Source organism: Pelmatolapia mariae, linkage group LG20 (assembly GCF_036321145.2).
Source record: "Pelmatolapia mariae isolate MD_Pm_ZW linkage group LG20, Pm_UMD_F_2, whole genome shotgun sequence".
In the NCBI taxonomy this organism is placed as follows: domain Eukaryota; kingdom Metazoa; phylum Chordata; class Actinopteri; order Cichliformes; family Cichlidae; genus Pelmatolapia; species Pelmatolapia mariae.
Genome location: NC_086244.1, coordinates 3,133,221 through 3,154,597, shown reverse-complemented (window position 1 = coordinate 3,154,597; position 21,377 = coordinate 3,133,221). Strand labels below are relative to the sequence as shown.

Below are 21,377 nucleotides of genomic sequence, written 5' to 3'. Positions count from 1 at the left end.
ATTTGCCATTTTCATTTGGCTGTAATCGATGCGTCGGCTAATATTGCTCGACTTTTACTAATAAACATGTCAGGAGGCATTTAGCGTGAGGGATTTATTTCTGGGCACAACCTTAAATTCTCTCCGGCAGCATCGCCACTGAGATTCTCAGACCACGTTTAACCTTCTGCTTTATTTAAAGTCCATCCAACAACACCACCTCTCTGTATCGCACTGCACCACTGAAACAGTTCTTGTCAAATAGCAGTAGGAATTTTTATTAAGGGCCGGTAACAAATCAGCACCGGTACCACGTTTATGTTACCACAGGTTCCAGTTATGTTTGATGCTGCTGTGTGGCCGCTTTCTCCGTTCTCTGATAACAGCTGACAAACCTGAACTTTCAAGAGTTCAGGTGCTCTAAACACCAACAACCTGAGAAAATACTTAAAAGTACACCATTCTTTCAATTTCACTATTTCACTCAGTGCAACAAGCTTGGATGCTTGAGCAAAGCTGGTCCTAGCCACAGTGATGCCACCCGTTTGTCATTAAAGTCCCACTGTGAAGTTTAATGGCGAGCATTTTTAGCGTCATCATGGCATCATCATCAGGCACGATGAACGAGGGATGGACCTGACTGAGAAACAGAAGGACTCTGCACATACGGGGATCACATGTCCTCTTTGTTCAGCCCTTTTCACTATACTGGGGACAGTCACAAACTCAGTATTAAAGTGTTCACAGGCTCACAGATAAAGGAGCAGGGATGTGACCCCTTTCTGAATATATGAGGAACAAGCAGAAGTATAAAAGGAAACAAACCGGTCAGAGTTACAGAAAAATTCAGGAGACGCTGATGCTTTTTATAGGCAAAAAATAAATAACAGTTAGTTTTTGCTTCATTGTGGGTCCTAGCATAGAACGGAGCAAGTCAACGACATGCTGAAGATTTAGACTAAAAAACATCACTTCTGTCTTTTACCTGAGAGCTATATCAGAAGTAAACCTTCATGTGTGTGTTTATGTATAGCTTTTTTAATTTTGTTGGTTTTACGTCTCCGTTTACCTGCAAAGCACATCATGTTTCCATGGAATAACTGTGCACTATAAATAAAGCTGCCCTTTCTTTCCTTCCACAACCTAATGAGCTTGTTCTAACAAGCAGCAGCAGATTAGACAAACACAGCATATTGAACTAAACAGTGGACAATTAGGTGAAACCTTCATTCAGGGTGTCAGCTAGAGGGGAAGGCTGACATCAATGGATTCCTCCTACAAGAGACGGAAATCTTTAAAAGCACAAACTTCCTCTTTTCAGAGGATGAACCAACAAGTTCTGCATTCATTTCTGCAAACAGATTTATAACTAGAGAAGCTGTCTGTTTACAATCCACCAGGTACAGTTAGAGAGGAGAAATTTAACAAGATATAACAAAAGCCTACAAAAGTTTCATTTCACACAAATCTGTAGACGTCATGAAATTCCTGAACTTATTTCTGCCCCCCTGAGGATGAACCCGGACTCCGTGGCCTTTTCATCTCCAGGACAGGGTACCGTATGGTAAATTGAAGCACAGCTGTGTAAATAAACGGAAAGCATTTTCTGTTATTAAAGTACAATCTCACCACTTTTCTTGACTGGTCAGCTGACAAAAATGTTCTGCTTAGGCGAATCAAACATGCTGCACTGAACGGAGGCGTGTGAAGGCGTTAGACGTCCTTTCTTGGTTAAAAACCTGACTTTTCACCACCACCTCCGATTGTATCATCATCACTTGAACCCTCACTTGAGGTGAACAAGGTAAATTTGAGGGCTATTTTAATGTACAGCGCCCTCTGTTGGCATTAAGGTAAATAGCAGGAAAACGTGCCCAATCCGTTCCTTTGACTGACCCCGTCAAACACCACCCTTACATTTTTGGATGCTGCAGGCTGGACTGAGACGGTGCAGGTGTGTCTTTTAGTTGGACTTCAGAGTTAAATGGCCACACTCAGCTTTGAAGCGAAATACAGAAGCCAACTAATGGAAATTCAGTGTGACTGCTATAATAAGTAACAGCTACGGTTACAATAAGCAGCAGTTTCACCAACTATGGAAAAAGTCCAGCTCTGTTTGCACTGGATTCTTTTCCTTCTTCTCTGTTGATAAAATGAGACGACAGTTTTGGCTGCTTCCAGCCTCGGCACTGGACGCACACGGATGAAACTAATACGCATCAGATGGCCGAGGACACCCAAAAAAATGCGGCTCTCTGTTTTCCGTACAATAAACCTCGAGTGCAGGGTTCACAGTGATATCATATTACCAAATGTTTTGGAGAAGTAGAAATAGGAAACTGTACACCATCTTCTGTTTGTTCTCTCTGTCCAGCACTGAAGCCAAACTTTGATTGGGGACAAACAGGATGTTCAGTCCTCTGGAGTTTCACTGTATATTTTTCTTACTGTCAACAAATCCAATGAACACACCAAAGTTTGTGTGTCCCCCAAACTTTCTGACCTCGTATTGATGGTCCTCAACTCCAAATCCGCTGGTTCCTGCCAAAAAGGCAACTCTTTAAAGCAACAAACATAATGTTTCATTTATATCACTGACCCGGCGACGTGTTACTAAACATGGAAATCATTTATCGAACTGACAGATGGACGTAGTTCATTTGACGGGACGATTTTCAGCCGTGGATTAAGAGACATTTGGAGTATTTCTGAGATAAAAACACAGATAAATGAAATAAATCAAGCAATGCTCCGACACATGCAGGCACCCAAGTCAAACCCACTGTCAGCTGCTAGATAAGGAGTGTAACAGGCCTGCTGGCACAGTAATGGTAAAAGGTTTACTGCCCATCACAGCAGTGAAGTACCGCAGAGTTACTCAGGTGCTGTATGCTAACGAGCCAGTTGGTAGAATTGAAACAGCTGCAAACAGCTCCACTGAATTCAATTCAGTTTTATTTCCGCAGCGACAGTTCACAATAATAGTTGCCTCAATAACTGCTTCTGTATTGCAGGTAAAGAAAAAGAGAAAAGAAAAGAAAGTAAACCCCAATAATTAGACAATACCCTATGAGCAGCACTTGGTAACAGCAGGAAGAAAGACTTCCCTTTTAACAGGAAGAGACCTCTCACCTCTGCCACTAAGCTGTACGTCCAAATTTAACCATCACGTGAGCTTGAGGTGAAGCGTCAAAAGTAGCCATTACCACTATAATGCCTTTATTTTGCTCCAAAATACAGAAAGTAATATCAGTAAAAGTATCAATAAGAGTATCCACTGACAACTTCTCTCCCAGAGAGGAAAACCCTGATCACTTCACCCTATTCGATCTAAGAAATATTAAGAATCACTCATTCAAAACATCTCAATAATTTTATTTGTTTGCAAGAAACATTTTGTGTTTGGTGGTCAAGAAAGAGAAATCCAGAGCATCACCAGATTTAACCTTAAACCTTTATCTCTGCGACAACCACAACCCAGAGACACACATAAGACTTCTAGACGTACGTCTGATGTCTTTTCACGGAAGAACTCTGAATTTGATTCCTCTGTCAGAAACTTTTCTTTCTACAAAATTCACATTTTTCGCTGACTGATAATCCTCAGCTTTGATGTAAAAACAGTCTTTGCAGCTTCTCTATTGTGGGGATGTTGGATTTCCTTGTGTCTAATGTATTTGATGTGTTAGTCATATATTTAAACAATGTATATCTGTAAGTGACTGAACAGGAAATGGAGAAGAAAAAGTATTTAACGACAGACTGACATTTTTGGTTTGCTCAGATTTGCTGACATTCATTCTTTCTCTGCTCTTTTCTATCAATAAAGCTTTCCAAAACAGAGGCACGAAACCATTTACAAGCAGAAGCACTTACTGCAACGAGGCGAAGAACATGAAGCTTAACGTGAAGAGATCAAACAGAGAGAAACACGACGAGCGCGAACAGACGGAAGTCGGAGGAAAAGAAGGCAGAAATTCTCCTGAAACTCTGCAGAATAACCAGAACGCACAGCTCCACTTATGCTTTCTGTTCCTTTTTGCTTTTACTTCTTCTTTCGCTTCCTCTCAGATGATGTTTTACACTCAAATCTCTCACTACACTTCTCTCTTTCTCCCTTTCCTTTTCTCCCTCTGCTTTCCTTTGTCTTTTCCTTCACATCGCTCTTTACTTCTGCTCTCGTTCCTACCTCGTCCTCATGGGCCACGCTGCCTTGCTCGTAGGCTCCGGCGCCAAACCAACAACCTGTCCAGCCTCCTCTCAGCCTAGGTCCTGTTGGCTGTTGTCGAGGTGGCAGACATGACAATAATCCCCGTGGCAACAGCTCTCTCCCCTCGGCGACCGCACGCTCTCACTGTTGTAACAACAGCTGAGCTGCTGCTGCTCCTCAACCTCCTCCGTCCTCTTCCCCTCCTCCCTCGCGCTCTCCAGCTCGTTCCCTCTTTATCACTTTCTCTCTCTCTGTGTTGATCTTTTTATACCTCCTGTTCTGTATCTCCCTGCTCTCCTCTGGCTCTCTCTCCATCACTCCCTCCCCTCCTCGTTCTCTGGCTCTCGCTCTCTATTGTCTCTCTATCGCTTCATCACTTTCTCATATCTTTCTGCCCATTCCTCCGATGTCCTCCTCCTATTTACAGGTTTACAGTCATTTCACCAATATGTGAATTAGTTGTGGTGCTCGTTAATTTGCTGTCTGGATTATTTTGAATTGCAGTTGTTGAACAGAGAAGAAGAAGAAGAAACCAGAGTCAGGAGCGATTCTGGTTCTTCAGATTAATTTGCAGCAACAAACTTTCTGTATGTATAAAAAAAACCAAAAAAAAAACAAACACATTGCCGAATCACATGAAAATTGAACACATTAGAAAAAAACGGTTATTGGTGTGTTTGAATCACACACCTATCCACAACCTTTGATGGGACGTTTTCAAAGTGCTTGCTCCTCCACAGATTTCTGACTTTTGATGGACCGACCATTTCTGTGACTGTCTGAAATTTGTGACCTAGCATTTACTACAATATCAAGCTAAGCAAATCTGCATTTTCTTCAGGATAGCACGATGTTGTACACACCCATCCAACACCCCAACCTCCACAGCCTTAAAGGGCCGGTGCTTTGGGCAGATCTGCACTTTTTGGAACTTTCATGCCGTGAGCAGCTGTACAGCAGCAAGGAACCAGCCAGTCTTTGTCTTTTCTCATTTATCACACTGTTATTTAAGGAACTTTTTCATGTGAAAAACAGAACAAACGTCTCCCTGTAAATTTGAGCTACTCTCTCCAACTGGACTCCAACTGGGCTCTCACAGTCTTGTGGAGTGTAACACCCACGCTATACCCCTGACAGAAGAATAAAGTGGTCCTCACTTGACACCTCTCTAAAATTACAGCAATTATAATCATCAGACTACATTTTACAGTTTTAGTTTTAATAAGGATGTTAAATGACTGCCTAGTTTATTAATACAGTGTAGAGTTTGCTTAGTGTCAAATACTGAATTCGTCTTCTTATGTTGAACCTGTTTAGTGTCTGAAAAACAAATCCCGTTTTTCATTTTGGTACAAATACGTTTCATGAATCACCCTAAACGAATGAAAGACGGGGTTAACTAAGGACAGCGCTGACAGTAAATTATTCTGGTGGAGTGTCCCATTCAAAAGAACCATAAATGGTAACATCAAAGATGGAGAAATCCACAAACGGCATAACAAAAGCTCTTATTACACAACCTCCATGAATCTGTGGAAGCACCGTTGACTGGATATGAAAGGTGGAAGTACCGTGATGTCACCCATTGGTTTTGAACGCTGCAATTTGAAGCCTCAACGTTAGCATTTTGGACACCGCCATGTTGTTTTTTTGTAGCCAGGAGTGACCATATCTGGATGAGAGGGTGGAGTGCTAAATTATAAGCTAACGCTAGCCAGCTTTGTTAGCAAGCTTGGTGCAACACATAGTCACGTATGTCTTCAATGTATTGAAGTAATTTTAAACTTGTTGAAATCCTAAAAGCACGGTCCAGGAGAAGCATATTACTCATCAAAGGTTCCACCAGAAATGCTCCAAAAGGTAAAACAAACACAAACAGGACAGTTCGGGTCAGAGACCTCGAAGACACTGATTGGCTGCAGCTCCCTGCAGAGCAGCACCTGCCAGTCAAGAGGCAGTTTGTGTCGCCTGTGCAGCGGCTTCATTTTTCAGCCCTGAAGGTTGCCACCTGGGAACCACACACTGCAGCTTCTGACCTTTGGACACTCCTACCACTTGTTCAAAAGCTGATTAAGGTGCTTCTATTATTAATACCCAGCTAGAGAAGAAAAGTCTTTTCAACACCGAGCATTACATTCGATAACTAGCAGAGACTAATTCTAGTAAATGTACGCAGCGATGATGTGGATAAACGCTACAATCTGATTTGTCTTGAATTGTCCTGAACACATTCATGCTCTGCAGAGAACGGTTAGACTGTAATGATCTTTAAATTGTTCATGCACACTCAGGACAAACATCTTTATGTCACCACTCATAGACCTTTACGTTACTTCACCTTCACATGTGACTGCAATACCTCCTGTAGCCTCAAGGAATCACTACAGACCATTAGCATTCCCTAATATTAGACTAAGAGAAACCTTTTGATTAGGAAATAAAAATAACAGTTTAGCTTTTCTTCAGTTTCAAATCAATTCATTGACTTTGATGATTAAGCAGTTTTTGTGTGTGTTTTCTTTAAACGCTCACACGGCGTCCAGGTCTGAATGATTTAAAGGCAGCGTGGTTGTGAAGCAGAGTGACCGCTCTCATCACCTCACCGCTCTTCGGCTGCTTTATTGATGAGGACAGCGGCTCCACACGACCATCAAATATAAAAGCGCATCGACTTCAGCTCTCAGCCTGCTGATGTTTCGTGTCACTGTCCTGATGTCTTCAGTGTCTCTACCACCATCAGAACTTACAAAACCACTTCAATAAGCTTAGGAAAAACCTCTGAGAAGACAAGACTGAAGATTTTACAGCAAGTGCCCCTAAATGACTTCTGCTAACATCCAAGAAAGCTGGATGGCCCAACAAACCCCAAACCTATTGTTATCATCACTTTAGTTCTCCTTACAGAGTCACCGGGCCTGTTGTTGCACCAGCTACCAGCCACAATAAACCAAAAACCAGATCAGGCATCAGTGTGAACTGGTCAGTGTATTCACTTTACATTGTTACTGTTACATTACCAAGAGTCAGCTGCAGTGAACCAGGTCCCAGAAGGAGCACTAACACAGCAATCCAACGGCAAAGGCTAAACGGATGTTTTCCTTTTTGTAGTTTGTGATTTAAGCGAAAAGCGTGCTGCATTAAAGTGACGCCTTTAGTGAAGCTCACTCTCCTGTGATGTTCAGTTTAGCACTTGATGGGAAGCTTTTATTGCACTTATGGTAACACATCATCTTCACTTCCCCCGCCTGTCCTCTGCTGTGCTCCCAGTGTGGGGAGGTGCAGAGCAGGGACGGACTTTTCCCACTCAGTCCTATCAGATATTCAATAATCATTTATTCTTCAAAGATGACTCTCAACCACAGAAACCTCTCAAATGACTGTTCTCAGCAATTGTGACATTTTGTCCATTGTTCATATTAAACATGGACAACGTTTTAAATTAGACTGCTCTTCCTTTCAGCCCCCCCCCCCCCTTCAGCAAATGAGGCAAGTAAGAATCCCCATCCTGTTCCTGTTGTTTCCTACTTTAAGTTGGAATATTCCTTTAAGAGATTCCATCCACTTTGTGCTAACACACACACGCATCTGAATGCAGTCGGCCATTTATACACATTTGCACAACACGTCCTCTTGCATCTCATCCATCTTCCACACCACAGACTCCGCCCACTGCCTCATTTACACCTCCACTCATCTCTTTAATGCTCCATCCATCTGTACACCTCCCATGTACATCATCAGCTCTCTATGCCTTTATCCTCCATCTCATTTGCACACATCAGTCATACATACAGTTATAGACTTCATAGAGTGCACTACATATCACGGGTGAAGGCATACTAATGAAATTAACTTTGAGAAAAAGGAGGACTGCACCATTCTCCTGAAAGCTGAAAGCCTTTAACTATAACACAGTCCTAATAACGAAGAGAATACGCTGAAAATCTGATATCTCATCAGAAAAGTCAAAGACGATAAGGTCAGAGAGAAGAATGAAAAGAGAAAACAAAGAATGAAGGCATTTCTCTGAAAGAGCACAGCCAACCAGCCGATTTTAAAAATGCTGACGATGCTGATGATCAGCTGATTTCCATTTGCTTTGAATATTTGCCACCATCAGAGCAAAAACCTCGCCCTCGACAGATGAAAAACAAAGATACAAATGTCCTTTAAATGCACTGAGGTCACTCGAGCTCCTCGAAGAGAGAATCCTGGGATTTTCCTTTCATACAAGTTTACGCTAAAGAAAACAGTCAGCGACAGAGAGCCTTCAGCACTAATATCATTCAGAGCTCCTTCAGGTTTATGTGGTCACGCAGTGTTTATAAAAGCCAATAAAGAAAGTTTATTATCTGTTGGTCATTTAGCTGAAATATTACCTGAAAAAATAACAAATTGATCATCGATATAATAACGGTGTTGTTGGTGTTTTTGAACTGGCAGTTTGATTGAATAGGGTGAAGCTGCCTTTACGTGCAATGTGTTTGGGAGGGTACATCAATATAGTAGTAATCAGTCAATCAATATACAAGCAACAAGTGTTAATACACATAAAAACAAATGAATATGAAAAAGAAACAGGAGGAAGGAAATGCTCATCAATTCTGTTTCTCTCTAAATTCACATCGACTACACTTTGAGTCCAGACAGAAATTCATCGATGCTGCACAGAAATACAGAAAGTCCTCTACAGATAGTGAAGGATTTACACACATGCATGTAGGTGCTCGGCAACCTTGTTTTATGTTGGAATACAACAAGAATACAATCAGTTGGTAATCAGCTGGATCAATTTCCCATTTGCAAAGATATTCAAGGCTGAGCTGATCTGTTTCTGTTTTTTACAAACCATGGTCAACGAGTCGGAGAAGGACCGAGGTCAGTCTGAGCTGGATGTGACAGACAGGTTGCCTCCCAACAGGCAATCTGTATAATCTGCTTGGAACCAGCTGGCAGTTCTCACCTCAACTCTTGAATGTGAAAAAATGAAATCACCTGATTTTATCTAGAGGAAGTTGATTATTTGAAGAGTCACTTTGAAGACAACAACTGACCGTAAACGGTCAGAGACGTCCCCGACTGAAGGAACCATTTCAAAGGTTTATTTCACACAGCTGCAATAATCCATCCACAGTTTTCCCTGCAGCGACTGTTGCATCACTGAAATGTTGTTGTTTTTTTGACTAAATACACAAATTACCATTATTTCTATTTGATTAAATCAACTCATTTCCAATCAACATCAGGACCACTTAAATCAAACCCAGTATTTAATCTGCAGTAGTTTATATTTATATATACTCAATAATTAGCTTAGATTTATTATGGATGGATGGCGTTATTCTGGGAGCATCCTGCTCTTCCTCTCAGTGTACGTGGAAAGTCTAAAGGCAGACAAAGCAGCAGTGAGACCTCCCATAGCAGCAATCAGGCATCAGTAGCAAAGGACAGGACATAGGTGGGTTGCAAAGTGGACTGCAGGTTAATGCAGGCTGGATTTGAGATTTGCTATTAGGGTGTGCGTTAGGGAAACAGCTGACGGTCGGTCCCAGTTTGCCGGTACTGCTGTCTGAAGGCAATGCTTCATCTTCACTGAATTTCCTGTAAAACATATTTCAGCTGCAAATGAAATGTATGTCATATTTGTATGTCATTGCTAGGCAACAGAACTTTAGACTTTGTTATGTCAGGAAGTGAAAAGAATCATTTTATCTGAATAATCTTGTTTTCATATTTGTAAGTGAAACTAACATTTTGTTCTGTCTGCGCCCTGAGGCAGGGATAAATAAACACGCAAGGAGTTTAAATGGAGCGCAGCGTCCAGAGTGGACGGAGCGGTCGCGAGGCAGGAATGGAGAGAGTGGAAAAGCCAAAGAGACGAGCGCGAGATGAGTTATCAGAATAATGAACTCTTCTTATCTCGCAGCACTCCCGAATGACGAGCAGCGTCGCGGACGGAGGGAGTGACGGATTGAAAGATGGCCTTTTGTCCCCGGGTGAGGAGCTCCTCTCACAGCAGCTCCCGTCTGGGTGATGAAATGAAATGCTAATGCAACGGCTCGCATACATCTGACGGCTAAACGTCACACTTCTCGCCCAGAATAACTGCTGCCCGAGGGAAAATCCTTTAACATGAGCATGAAAAAGTAAATAGTCAAAAATAAATGACTCGTAAAACAATTTGTATGAGCTCTGCTTGCACTGAATATATATCAGCACCTCGGCCGTTTTCAAGAACCTTCCTACCAGCAGTCAAAAGTTAAGGTCAAATTATTGGATAAATTGCAAATCTGACTGTTTTGCTCTAAATGTGGTTTTGCACGTGTCAAACAACAACTCCAGATCATCACAATAATTAATATTTATCTCAGAACCAGCTCTTTGTGTCACAAACGATACAGTTGAACCAGCTGGGCCATTTCTGTCAGCCATGTTGTGTTTTCACAGGCGAAATGCACAGTTGCATTTTTCCACTCTCTTTGCATTTAATAAAAAACTAATCCGGTCTTTAAGTCTGACGTCATTAGCTGTGTCCGCTTCAGGTCCCAAAGTCAAACGAACACTGCGGCATCACTGAGAGTTACAAACTGTCTAAATTCTTTCATCTGTAATAAAATGATCAGCGTTGCTGCTTTACCAGGTGTAACAATTAAGTTTAACATCCAGGCATCCATGAAAACAGGATTTATTAAATTTAACAGAGTTAGAAGTTAGCAGGAAGTTAGCTCGCTAGCTTCCATCTAAATATAATATACCATGCTCTGACTGAGAGATTTCTGAAAATTAAAACGTACAGCTCTGCTATCACTTCCAACACAAATGAAGACAGAAAACTAAACAGAAGTGACGTTTGTAGGGTTACTGAAGTTAGGCTAGCTAGTGACACAGCTATGTTAGCATAGCATAAACACAGTGAAGCTGGAGGATGAACGCTAACTTTTTTCCACTCGATAAAAGTTAACGTGAGAGTTCCCGATGGTTAGGGACAAATGCAATCGCATGGCAGGATGCTGTAAACGGACCAAACTTCAGTCAGGAGAACAACTGAGATAATCCATCCACAATACAAGGTTAGTCATTCATATACTGCTGCTGGGCTGGAGTTACATCATAAGGGTTTAAAAACTGAGTTTTAATATGATTAGAGGAAATAAAACCTGAGAGAGGCCGACAGTAATCACTGACTGTTTTATGGGCTTGTTCAGATTGAATAGAACAAGATACAAAGCATTAAAACATGTTAAAAACACAACAGCCTTAATAAACACAGAGTAGTTTGGACCCGGAAGCAGGGTTCATACGTCAGTACAGATAGTTTAGAGTATAAAATATTTATCAGAAAACAGTGAAGGTTAATTTATTCAGGCTAATCCTCAGATTACCCTTTAAATAACCAAAAGTATGGTTAGTAGATTCTGACCAACAGACAATATTTAAGACAGTTACAGTTACTGATATTTGGAGATTTAAAAAGCTGACTTTAGGACGTATCTGTTGAAGTTTTTATGTTTTCATTTTCAGGTCACATAACCAGCAGATTAACCTAAAAGTTGTTATGTGGCATTTCTTTATTTTTTTAAATATTTTTTTACTCATTCACGCTATGTCCGGCTCTGCTCGGATCAGCTGATTGTTGTTTGTGGCGTTTCAAACAGGTGTTACTAATTAATTAAGTTACATAATTGTGCCGTGGGGCCTCTCAGGCTGTTAGTCTGGCCATGGAGACAATGCGTTTGTTACCCCACAAACAGACCGAGCACGGCTGCTTTGCTTTCCAGCTCTGATGCAGCAGATGAGGAGAGCAGGAAGTGAGACACAGGAATGCCACAAATCATTAGGTCAGCTTTTCAAAATAAAAGACTTAATGCTCTGGTTCTGAAATACTCCTCGTGTGATTTGAAGCCCTCCAGAAGACTCGGAAGACCAGCGTTATTATCACGAGTCATGTGTTTCTATCATGTGGGTTACCATGTGTTTCTACTGCATCTGTGTAGCTCATAACAACTTTGCACTGTTAACCTCCATTGCAGAGATTCGGACAAATGACAAGAAAAAACAAACAAAACCATTTTAAATAACTGTTTTTAAACTGACTGAGAGGACACAGCTGCACAGATGAATTTAGGGAACACCTCGGTGTCCTCCTGAAGGAGGGAAGTCTGTGCATCTCGGCTCAGCCTGCGATCCCGCTGACCGGGACCTGGACAAGTGGCAGAAAATGGATGGATGGAAGCGACACTTTATTAAGTGCACTAGGGATCTCATCACTTAACTAGCCCGGCTATTCATCTCCACATATGCTTTAATGAGCCAATCTTGCTCAACTTTGCACTCCAAATTCTTTAACATGAGAGTTTCTTCTTGTGTTTATGAGACAAATATTTAAACCTGCTTTAAATGAACTTTAGCAACACTGTGCTACAGAGTAACTGTAAAAACAAAACCCAAAACATGTCCTCAAAGAAGACAGAGTGCAGCTATTTTTGACACATAACAGATTCTGAGGTGATGCTACCGTCTGCAGTCAGATTCAGATTTATTATGCTGATTAATTCAGTTTACCAGTTCTTTTGATTTTTACTGACTGTAACCCGGAGCTGGACGAGACCAAGTTTCACAAAAGCCTGAAGACAAAACTGCAGAAAATAAAACACGAGCAAAAATAAAGAGGCCACGGTGCAGGGAGGAGAATAAAATCAGCATCCGTTCAACGACGAAGGAAGAACGTAGACAAAGAAACACAGAACGAATACAAGACAGAAATAAAAGAGCCACGATTAGAAACACAGAATTAGCCAAAGTGAGGACCGCTGCAGTGATTGTTTAACCAGATTCATTTATATGGTTATTTTGTTTCGCGCAATGTGACAAACAAGGAAGCAAAATGCTGCTTTAAAGTGACAAACAGGATGCAGAAAGACGGCGAGTGTGTGTGTGTGTGTGTGTGTCAGTAAGTTGTGTTATCAGGCTGCCAGAAGGTAATTACTGCCTCCATTAGAAAGATGTGTTCATGTTAAATGCTCACCTCTGACACTGCACACACTAAGAGACGCACACCGTGAAGACTTTGATCTGTGTGTGTGTGTGTGTGTGTTTGTGTGTGTGTGTTCATGTCTAAAAGCTCTCAGCAGAGCTCTGAGGAACTAAAAGCTGCTATTTTGTGTCATTAAAGTGAATCACGGTGCCACATTAGAACCGACCCCAAGCGTTGGCATCTGAACCTCATATAACATTTTTCAAAGGAATTCATAAACACACATAAATAATAACTACAATACTCGTAGTAACTGAAATAAAGTAACAGATTTAACAAAATAAAACCTTCAATAACAACACACACACACACACACACACATGTACGCACAGAGGAAAAGGATATTCCACAAGTTTAAAAAGCAGTGCAGAAGCCTTGAAAGGACATTTATTCCAATCAGACTGTGGTGAAAACAAAAAAATTCATCAAGGTTTCTAAAATGTGACTGTGTGGAGTGCAGCCTCACGCACAGACTGTGTGAAAGAGAGAGGCAGCACCTTAAACCTGCATTCAATTGAGTTTTATTTCTGTAGCATTAAATCACAAGATCAGTCTCTTCAAAGTGCTTTATATCGTATGGTAAGGTATGACAAAGCGCAATGGCGAGAGTAGGAAGGAAAAACTCCCTTTTAACAGGAAGAAACCTCCAGGAGAACCAGGCTCAGGGAGGGGCGGGGCCATCTGCAGACCGGCTGGTGATGAGGGGAGGAAGACAGGACAAAGACACGCTGTGGAAGAGAGACAGATTAACAACAACTAACAAGAGGTGTGTCAACACATAGTGGCTGAAGAAGAAACACTCAGTGCATCATGGGAATCCATCCATGATGTGAAGCAGCCTAGACCTCTCACAGCCTAACTAATGACTCAGAGTCACCTGATCCCGCCCCAACTATCAAAAAGGAAAGCTTTAAGCCCAATCTTAGGAGCAGAGAGTGTCTGTGTCCCAAATCCAAACTGGGAGCTGGTTCAACAGAAGAGAGGCCTGATATCCAGCAGGGGGCGACTCCACAGGCAGCAAAACGAATTCTGATTGCAGAAAAGTCTATGAGGAAGTGACCCTACTTCTTGACATTAGTAAACAATTTTCCTGATGACTTTATTGCCTCGCTAACTACTGAAAAAGATGGGTTTTTGTGTAAATTATGGTCCTTACTGGAGTCAGAATTATGTCTAGTTTAAAAAAAAACTGAGATGGCTGAAGCTAAAACACTCAGATTGCATCTACAGGATGAACAGGCTAAGATCTAACTGCAAAACGGCTACAAGCTGGTCCACAGCACATAGCACACAGTTGTACGATGAAGGAAGTGTCTGGTCAGGGTTGAACTCAGCACCCTGAAAACCAATCAAAACACAAAGTTTGATCTATAAGACGTGGTTAAAAGTGTCCAAAGGACTCTAAAGTAAGTGTCTCAAACTCAGAATATACTTTACAGTATAAAGTGAGATCTTGCTCACGACTAATTTATCAGTAAGCTGATACTTATTAAATGAACTGGTTCTTATATAGCGCTTTTCTACTCTGAGCACTCAAAGCGCTTCACATTCACACAAGATGTTTCTCCACAAGTGCTTCTATCTAACAATCACACACATTCATACTCCGACTGTAGAGGCTAAGCCTGGGCTAAGCCTGGGCTTGAAGCCACTGAGGTGTTCGTTGGCGGTGGTGACGTGATGTCACTTGTATGAATTAACTTATTAAACTTGATACAGTCCAATAACTCCAGCCTTACTCATCTTGTCCTTTAAATTCTTTATTTCCACGATTTAAAAAAGCAGCGCAGCGGTCACAAACTGTTTGCCTCCTTCTGATCAACAACACACCTGCCGCTAATTACGTGTGTCTACCTTAAATACCTTCACATCAACATACCATACAGAAAAACTCAAAAGGTGACCTATAGCAGCTTACATAAGGTATCAACCCAAAAATGGCTCCTACACCGACGGATGCATCGGAAAACAACTTGGGGTTAGTATCTTGCCCATGAGTGCAGACTGGTGCAGACGGGGATTGAACCACCAACTTCCTGATTAGTAGGTGCCCTGCTTGACCTCCTGAGCTACAGACACCTCAAACACATAGACGCACAGTGTATTTGCTCAGCAGGTGTTTAACATCATCCATTAGGGGCTCAGTTTTCATCATTTTTATTCAGACTTTTAAACATGACTGCTCCTTTTTCTCCTGGAGTGAATTACTCTGTGGAAAAATGCACAGTTTAATGGGTGAAAATCCATGTGATCACACCAAAAGCTGGAACGCCATGACACTTAAAATAAAATGTTTTCATAGTGATGTTTGAAAATGAAATGGCTCATCAATGACAGAGATACCTGAGCTATTATCGAGTGGGGAAAAAGCAAAGTGTTTCTCTGCAGACCTTCAGTTTCTCACTCTTCACTTAACACAGTCAGTTAATTGCTGTAATTTTGTGCTATAATGGATTTAATAAGTGTGAAGAGGAGACAACTTTAGAATAATGAACCTGTGTAGGTTAATAAGTGTCAAACTGCTGGAGAATTAGTTATTAGCAAGACATCACTTAAGAATGCAGAACTCAGTCCACATTAGGCAGACTTCAATTAAGGAATAAAAGATATTTAATAAGTGCCACTAAAGGAAAATGACTAACTGTGCGGTATAAAGCCCACACACACCAAGACCTTAAGACTACTTAACGACCTCCCTACCAGCTATCAAGGTCCTGCTCTTCCAATAGTTAATGCAGTGAATTTATGTTCCTCAGCACAAACTGTTACAAGCCTCACTCATTTAAATCGACACTCAGTTCAGAAACGTGTTTGTTCTCCTGCGCACGGCAAGAGTTGTGTAAGCTTCACAGTTTCTGCAGCACTGATTTGGCTGATCGACTCGACACTGTGTGTGTGTGCGTGTGTGTGTGTGTGTGTGTGTATACGTTGGGCTGTTTGTGTGTTTGTCTCCTTTCAGACAAACAACAAAAGAGCTTTCAGATTCAAATTCAGTCCTGCAAAACAGATGACGGTGAGTTTGCAGGAGAGAAAAAAACCATCAAAGTGAAAAAAAGGACACAGGAGAGAGAGAGAGAGGTCCAACTGGCGGAGAGAAAATCTCTCACTCGACAACTTGATTGCTGTTGTCATGGTAACCAGGCTGATGCTGATTATTATGGGCTACACTGAGATGTAGACTAAAAGAGCAGCTGCAGACACGATCTATCTATCCATCCATCCTTTGTGAGCTCATTAAAGCAAATAGAAAAGCATGACAGGCCAGTACCAGGTCCCTCCATCGGATTCTGCCTGCTTACAGAAGCTGATCCCCGCCGGCATGTGAGAAAATAACGTTATAAATCCCTGCTGTAACACCACAGTGAGGGGGCCATACAGCCAAGCAGTCAGTGAAAAATACATCTAGAGGCACACCAGTGTTCCTGCGAGGCACACGTGTTTATTATATCCTCACAATATGAGGAGTGTTGGAGAAATATATCCGAATTAGAACCACAAGGCTTTCATTCGCCCCGCCGCAGGGCTCGATCGTTTCCCGAAAACTCTTCAAAATGCATCATTCGGTCACACTGCTGTACAAATGTGAATTACTACACCGCGGAAATAAGAGGCACGATCCAAAACTTAGCAGTTGACGTGCCACAAAAATGAAAACATGCTTTGTTTTGGTTTTTGCAAGTTTTGGCAGATCCCCCCTTCAGGGTGGTGTCCTCGTGCAGCTCTGGACAGCCGCTGCTCCACGCAACTCCCATTCTACCCCATCTTTACTCCTACTCCTCCAGTTTCAGTACAGACTTACCTAACCCTAACCCTAATAATTATATAAATGAAATAAAATAAAACTGTTACTGTGTTGACTTTTTCAACATGTTCTTCTTCAGTCTTGTCTTTCGCATCCAGTGGACTCCTTTACTTCACAGCGATGTCAATCAGCCGTCCCTGAAAGGCCAAACTCACTAACGTAGAGGAACCACAAAGCAAGATTTGCCTCCCGAAATGATCCAAACAGTGTTTATTGAGACATATTAAAGTCTTTGTTAGCAAGATTTACAATCTTATCAACAAAGGCGACTGAATGTTGAGACGCTAATGATCTGCATGCTGCAGGGATGTGATGGATCCTTTGATACAGACTTCAAGCAAACAAACAAAAAACAAAAATTGAAGTGATAATGTCAGGAAATGGACTCAAATATGTCATTTGTTCTGATTATTGCTGACTCAGATGAAACCCGTCCAAACAGACGTCCTATGAATCCATCCTATTACCACCAGGTCCCTTTTTCCCCCCTTTCACGTCACAAAGAGGCATATCATCAGAAATGAAAGCTTCAGAAGTGCTCTGTGTTTTTTTTACAAACTGGAGATGATGATTGGTCTGAAAGCTCCCCCACCCTCCGCAGTTGAGAAGCACACTGAGCTCATCACATCCGATTGAGGCAGATGGCGAGTCTGCTTTCAGGGGACGAGGAAACTGAACTCAACACAAAAATACAAATTGCAAACGGATCCCAGTAAATGATAGTCGTGTTTGTTGTTCTGTTGTTCAGCTCACAGTGAGCAGGGTTCAGCAACCAGCACAATATTTGGTTTTCTCACGATCACGTCAGGACAACAGACTAATGGACAAAAGAATAAGCAAAGAACGAAAAGAATTTCAGACCTCTTTTTGCAGGGTTGTTAATCACAGTTCAGGCAAATGACAGCAAAGGGCATGACGCTGAGTCATCTCCTGTATATTTTAGTATGTCAGAAATATAATTTACATTCATCCAGTTTCAGATAAAAGGATTTTTAATTGTTGAAGCGAGTACAAGTCAATGGAGAGATACAAGAATTTGTTCAACTTAAAAGATCTGAATTTGTATTTTGGACCAGTGACAGTCAGTCAGTGCTTTCTTTGATCAAGTCCTAATTATGATGAGTTACAACAACTAAAGATGAATTGAAGTAATGAGAAATGTTCTTCAAGAGTAAAATAGATGATTTAGAGTAAAACTGAAAGGCTCAAACGGTGCAGAGATTCATTAACTGCTGACATCTACATGGCTTTTAATTAGAAACGTGTTTTAATGTGAAAAAGTTCAGCTTCTTCTAGAGTCAGGAGCCTGGGTACAGTGACACAGTATTTATAGTTGACACGAGGATTGCCCAAACTGTTTTAAAGGAGCTGTAAATGACTCTGGAGGGTCGCCCTGACCACGCTTCGACCTCCAGTGACGTTCTGCCATTTTTATTCTGCTACAGGCTCTCTGATGTTTACTTTCTCCTCCAGTTTGAAGCCCACGGTGACACAGCAAAAGTTAAAATGTTCCTCATTCAGCTTTTTCTGGTTTTGACCTGATACCCGCAGCGTGGCTGTGAGTATCATCCAGTATAGAGTAGTGATCCAATACCAGTGTACCAATCAATAATCTCCATCCCTCACTGTGGGGTATGATTTGGGAATAGTTCTTTATGTCTAAGCAAGTGTGAGGCTCAGTTTAAACAGGGCTGCTAACTTAGTTAGGAGTATTACTCATTGCTTATAAATCATTTGGGTCGTAATGTCTGAGATGTTTCATGGATACACACCTGGTGGGTCCGATTAGGGCTGGGTTTTGATGATCAATTTATCGATTAAAATCGATTCTGGCTTGGATAACGTAAAATTGATTCATTAAAATCCTGAATCGATTTTTTAATATAATTTTATTTTGCCCGAAACACCAGAATCTCAGGTTAAACCTCACAAAATTTCAACAACCACCAAACAGCTAAAACAGTAAATGAGAGCAGGCACATGGATTCTGCACAAAGACGTAAACACACAGCGTGGACCCGCAGACGCATCAGAATCAGTGAGATGTCGCCTTTCTCACCCGACGACACGGACACGGTCGGGGCTGAAAGCCGACAGCTCGCTGATTCTGATGTTTCGGCGGGTCCGCGCTTTGTGTTTACGCCCTTTTTGCGCTGATTCTGAAGCTGCAGGTTTTTATCTCTCTCCAAACAATATTGACCGAACCAGCAGCAAAAGAAGATCCAAACTACGCTTCACATAAACATCGTCATGAATTCCCTCTGACTTTTACTGTTTTGCTTCCACCACGATAAAAATCACACTTCATGCACAGCTCTCTCTCTCTCTCTCTCTCTCTCTCTCTCTGTACTTCAAGAACAGTTTCCCGTCTAAAAATCTGTTTTCTGCATTATTCGCTTGCTTGTTAAGCACAAGTCTACCGTTGTTTACAGCGCTGTCGGACGCTGTTTTTTTCCTTTTTCCTTTTGCTGTTCAATACTGAACAAATTTAAACTTTTTAAAATTATGCAAAATTGCAAAACGCTCAGCTGTGTCTCTAATCAAACCTTTGTAACTTTGCTCTGCTTCACTTCAGCAGCATCAGGTAATGTTCATATGCTGATTAATCACTTTTTTCGTTTTTGATCGACTGCAGAATATTTTTAAGGTCATCTGCTATAAAATCCCAGGCCAGGAAAGTCGCCTTCATGTTTTTCTGTGTTTAATCCTCAGTTACTTTGACACAAAGGCATCTGCTGTGATGCTTACACCTTTGATAAAGTCTCGCAAGTGTCAGCTTTCTTTTTATAGGTATAAAAATATGGAAACGTACTGATGCACGATCTGAATTATAATATTGCTGACTAAGGCAAAATTTCCCCGATTCAAATCGAATCGAATCAAATCGATTCTAGAAATCAGTGACGATACCCAGCCCTTGGGGTGTAAAAACAATAACAATATTAATATTTATATTTATAACAAGGTGCAATAAACATACACTTATTCTTCTTTGTATTACTTAAGTTAAGTTGCTGTGTTGTGTTGTGTTGCACATAGTGCCAATGTGGGACAGTTTTCCAGTTTCATTGTACTATTGTACTATGTATGACTGTGCAATGACAATAAAGTTATCTTATCTATCATTTTTCCTACTTTTCTGGTTTTTTTTTTTAAATGACTGTAGTGTCCAAAACGTGCTATTTGCATAAACTTCACTTGCCGTGTCAGCAACATGTTATGCTGCCATTACGTCGACTATCCGATCCAGCTTCAGTGGACTGATATCTGATCCAAATATCGGGCTGACGTGTTTAACGTTTAACTTTGCAGACTTTTTGAATAATCCACTTGTTTTTCATGTTGTGAACCTATTTTTGAATTTCAGTTTTGCTTTAATTTTGAGGGGTTTTTTAATCTTCCAACAACAGGTTTGCTTTCTGCTGTTTAACCTGCTTTACGTCCTTCACTTGAATCCTCTCTCCAGCTAATCATGACATCTTAGGCAGTGGGGCTCTCTTGCCCAAACCAGATGGAGTATTAGTGAGACCACGTTTGTCGCAGACCATCTCTTGCTGTGTGCTCCCCGCGAGCAAGAAAAACTCTGGCATATGTCCAGACCTGCTACTTCCAACGTTTTAAGAGGCTCGTGTGAAAACAGAGAGTGCCTGCTTCGGGACATCTCTATACATGCTAATAAAGATTTGAGTTTTGCACTGGAATATGGATAATATAGCTTTGATAAAACAGCAGAAACATTAAAAAAACAACTTTGGGAGCAGAGGAAGGTAAAGAAGAAGAATGGGAGTGTTTCCAGCTTTGCAGGGACGGAGCCACTGAGGCGCCTCAGAAACAAGATCCACCGAGAGAGAGTAATGGCACGCTGCAGCCTACTGGGCCTCTGGCATCATTTGGCAGAGCGTGTGTGTGTGTGTCTCCCACAGTCAGCCTTGTTGCCAGCAGCAGGCTGAACTAATCAGTTAGCGGGTTAGCTGCAGCGCGGCTTGACCTTTTGACCTCTGGCTGCTCTGACAGACGCATTAAAACATGAAAACCAGCAGAGCACTGAAACATCCAGAGACTCGCACGTCGCCGGCACACAACAGTGCATCACAACGCTGCCGGCCGCGTAAAAGCTTTTTCAAATAAAATGCACCCAAATGTAACCATGGTTACAGATGAGAAACACGCACGGCTCAGTTATTTGTTGGTCCTCGTGATGGATGCTGCATCTGACCAGCTGTAGCAGCCTGGCCGCAGGAGGCACACACAGTGACGAATTCATCACACACCAATAACTAATTGGTCCTGAGTGCGTCTGAGTGCACAGCGGTACATATGTCTTTGTGAGGACCAACCTTGTACGTGAGGAC

General features: G+C 41.6%; 1 protein-coding gene across 8 annotated transcripts in view; it reads right to left on the bottom strand.

Annotated features, from left to right (window-relative positions):
- sulf2b (sulfatase 2b) overlaps positions 1-21,377 on the bottom strand; it is a 120,838-nt gene that overhangs the window by 53,241 nt on the left and 46,220 nt on the right. Inside the window, exon 1 of one of the 8 annotated variants that reach the window (XM_063463031.1) lies at positions 4,169-4,406. The exons of 6 other annotated variants lie outside the window; for them this stretch is intronic. The gene's annotated coding sequence lies outside the window, so the exon portion shown is untranslated. Of the gene's footprint in view, positions 1-3,855; positions 3,966-4,168; positions 4,407-21,377 lie in introns of those variants that run through there. One more of the 8 variants, XM_063463033.1, reaches the window with a different exon arrangement.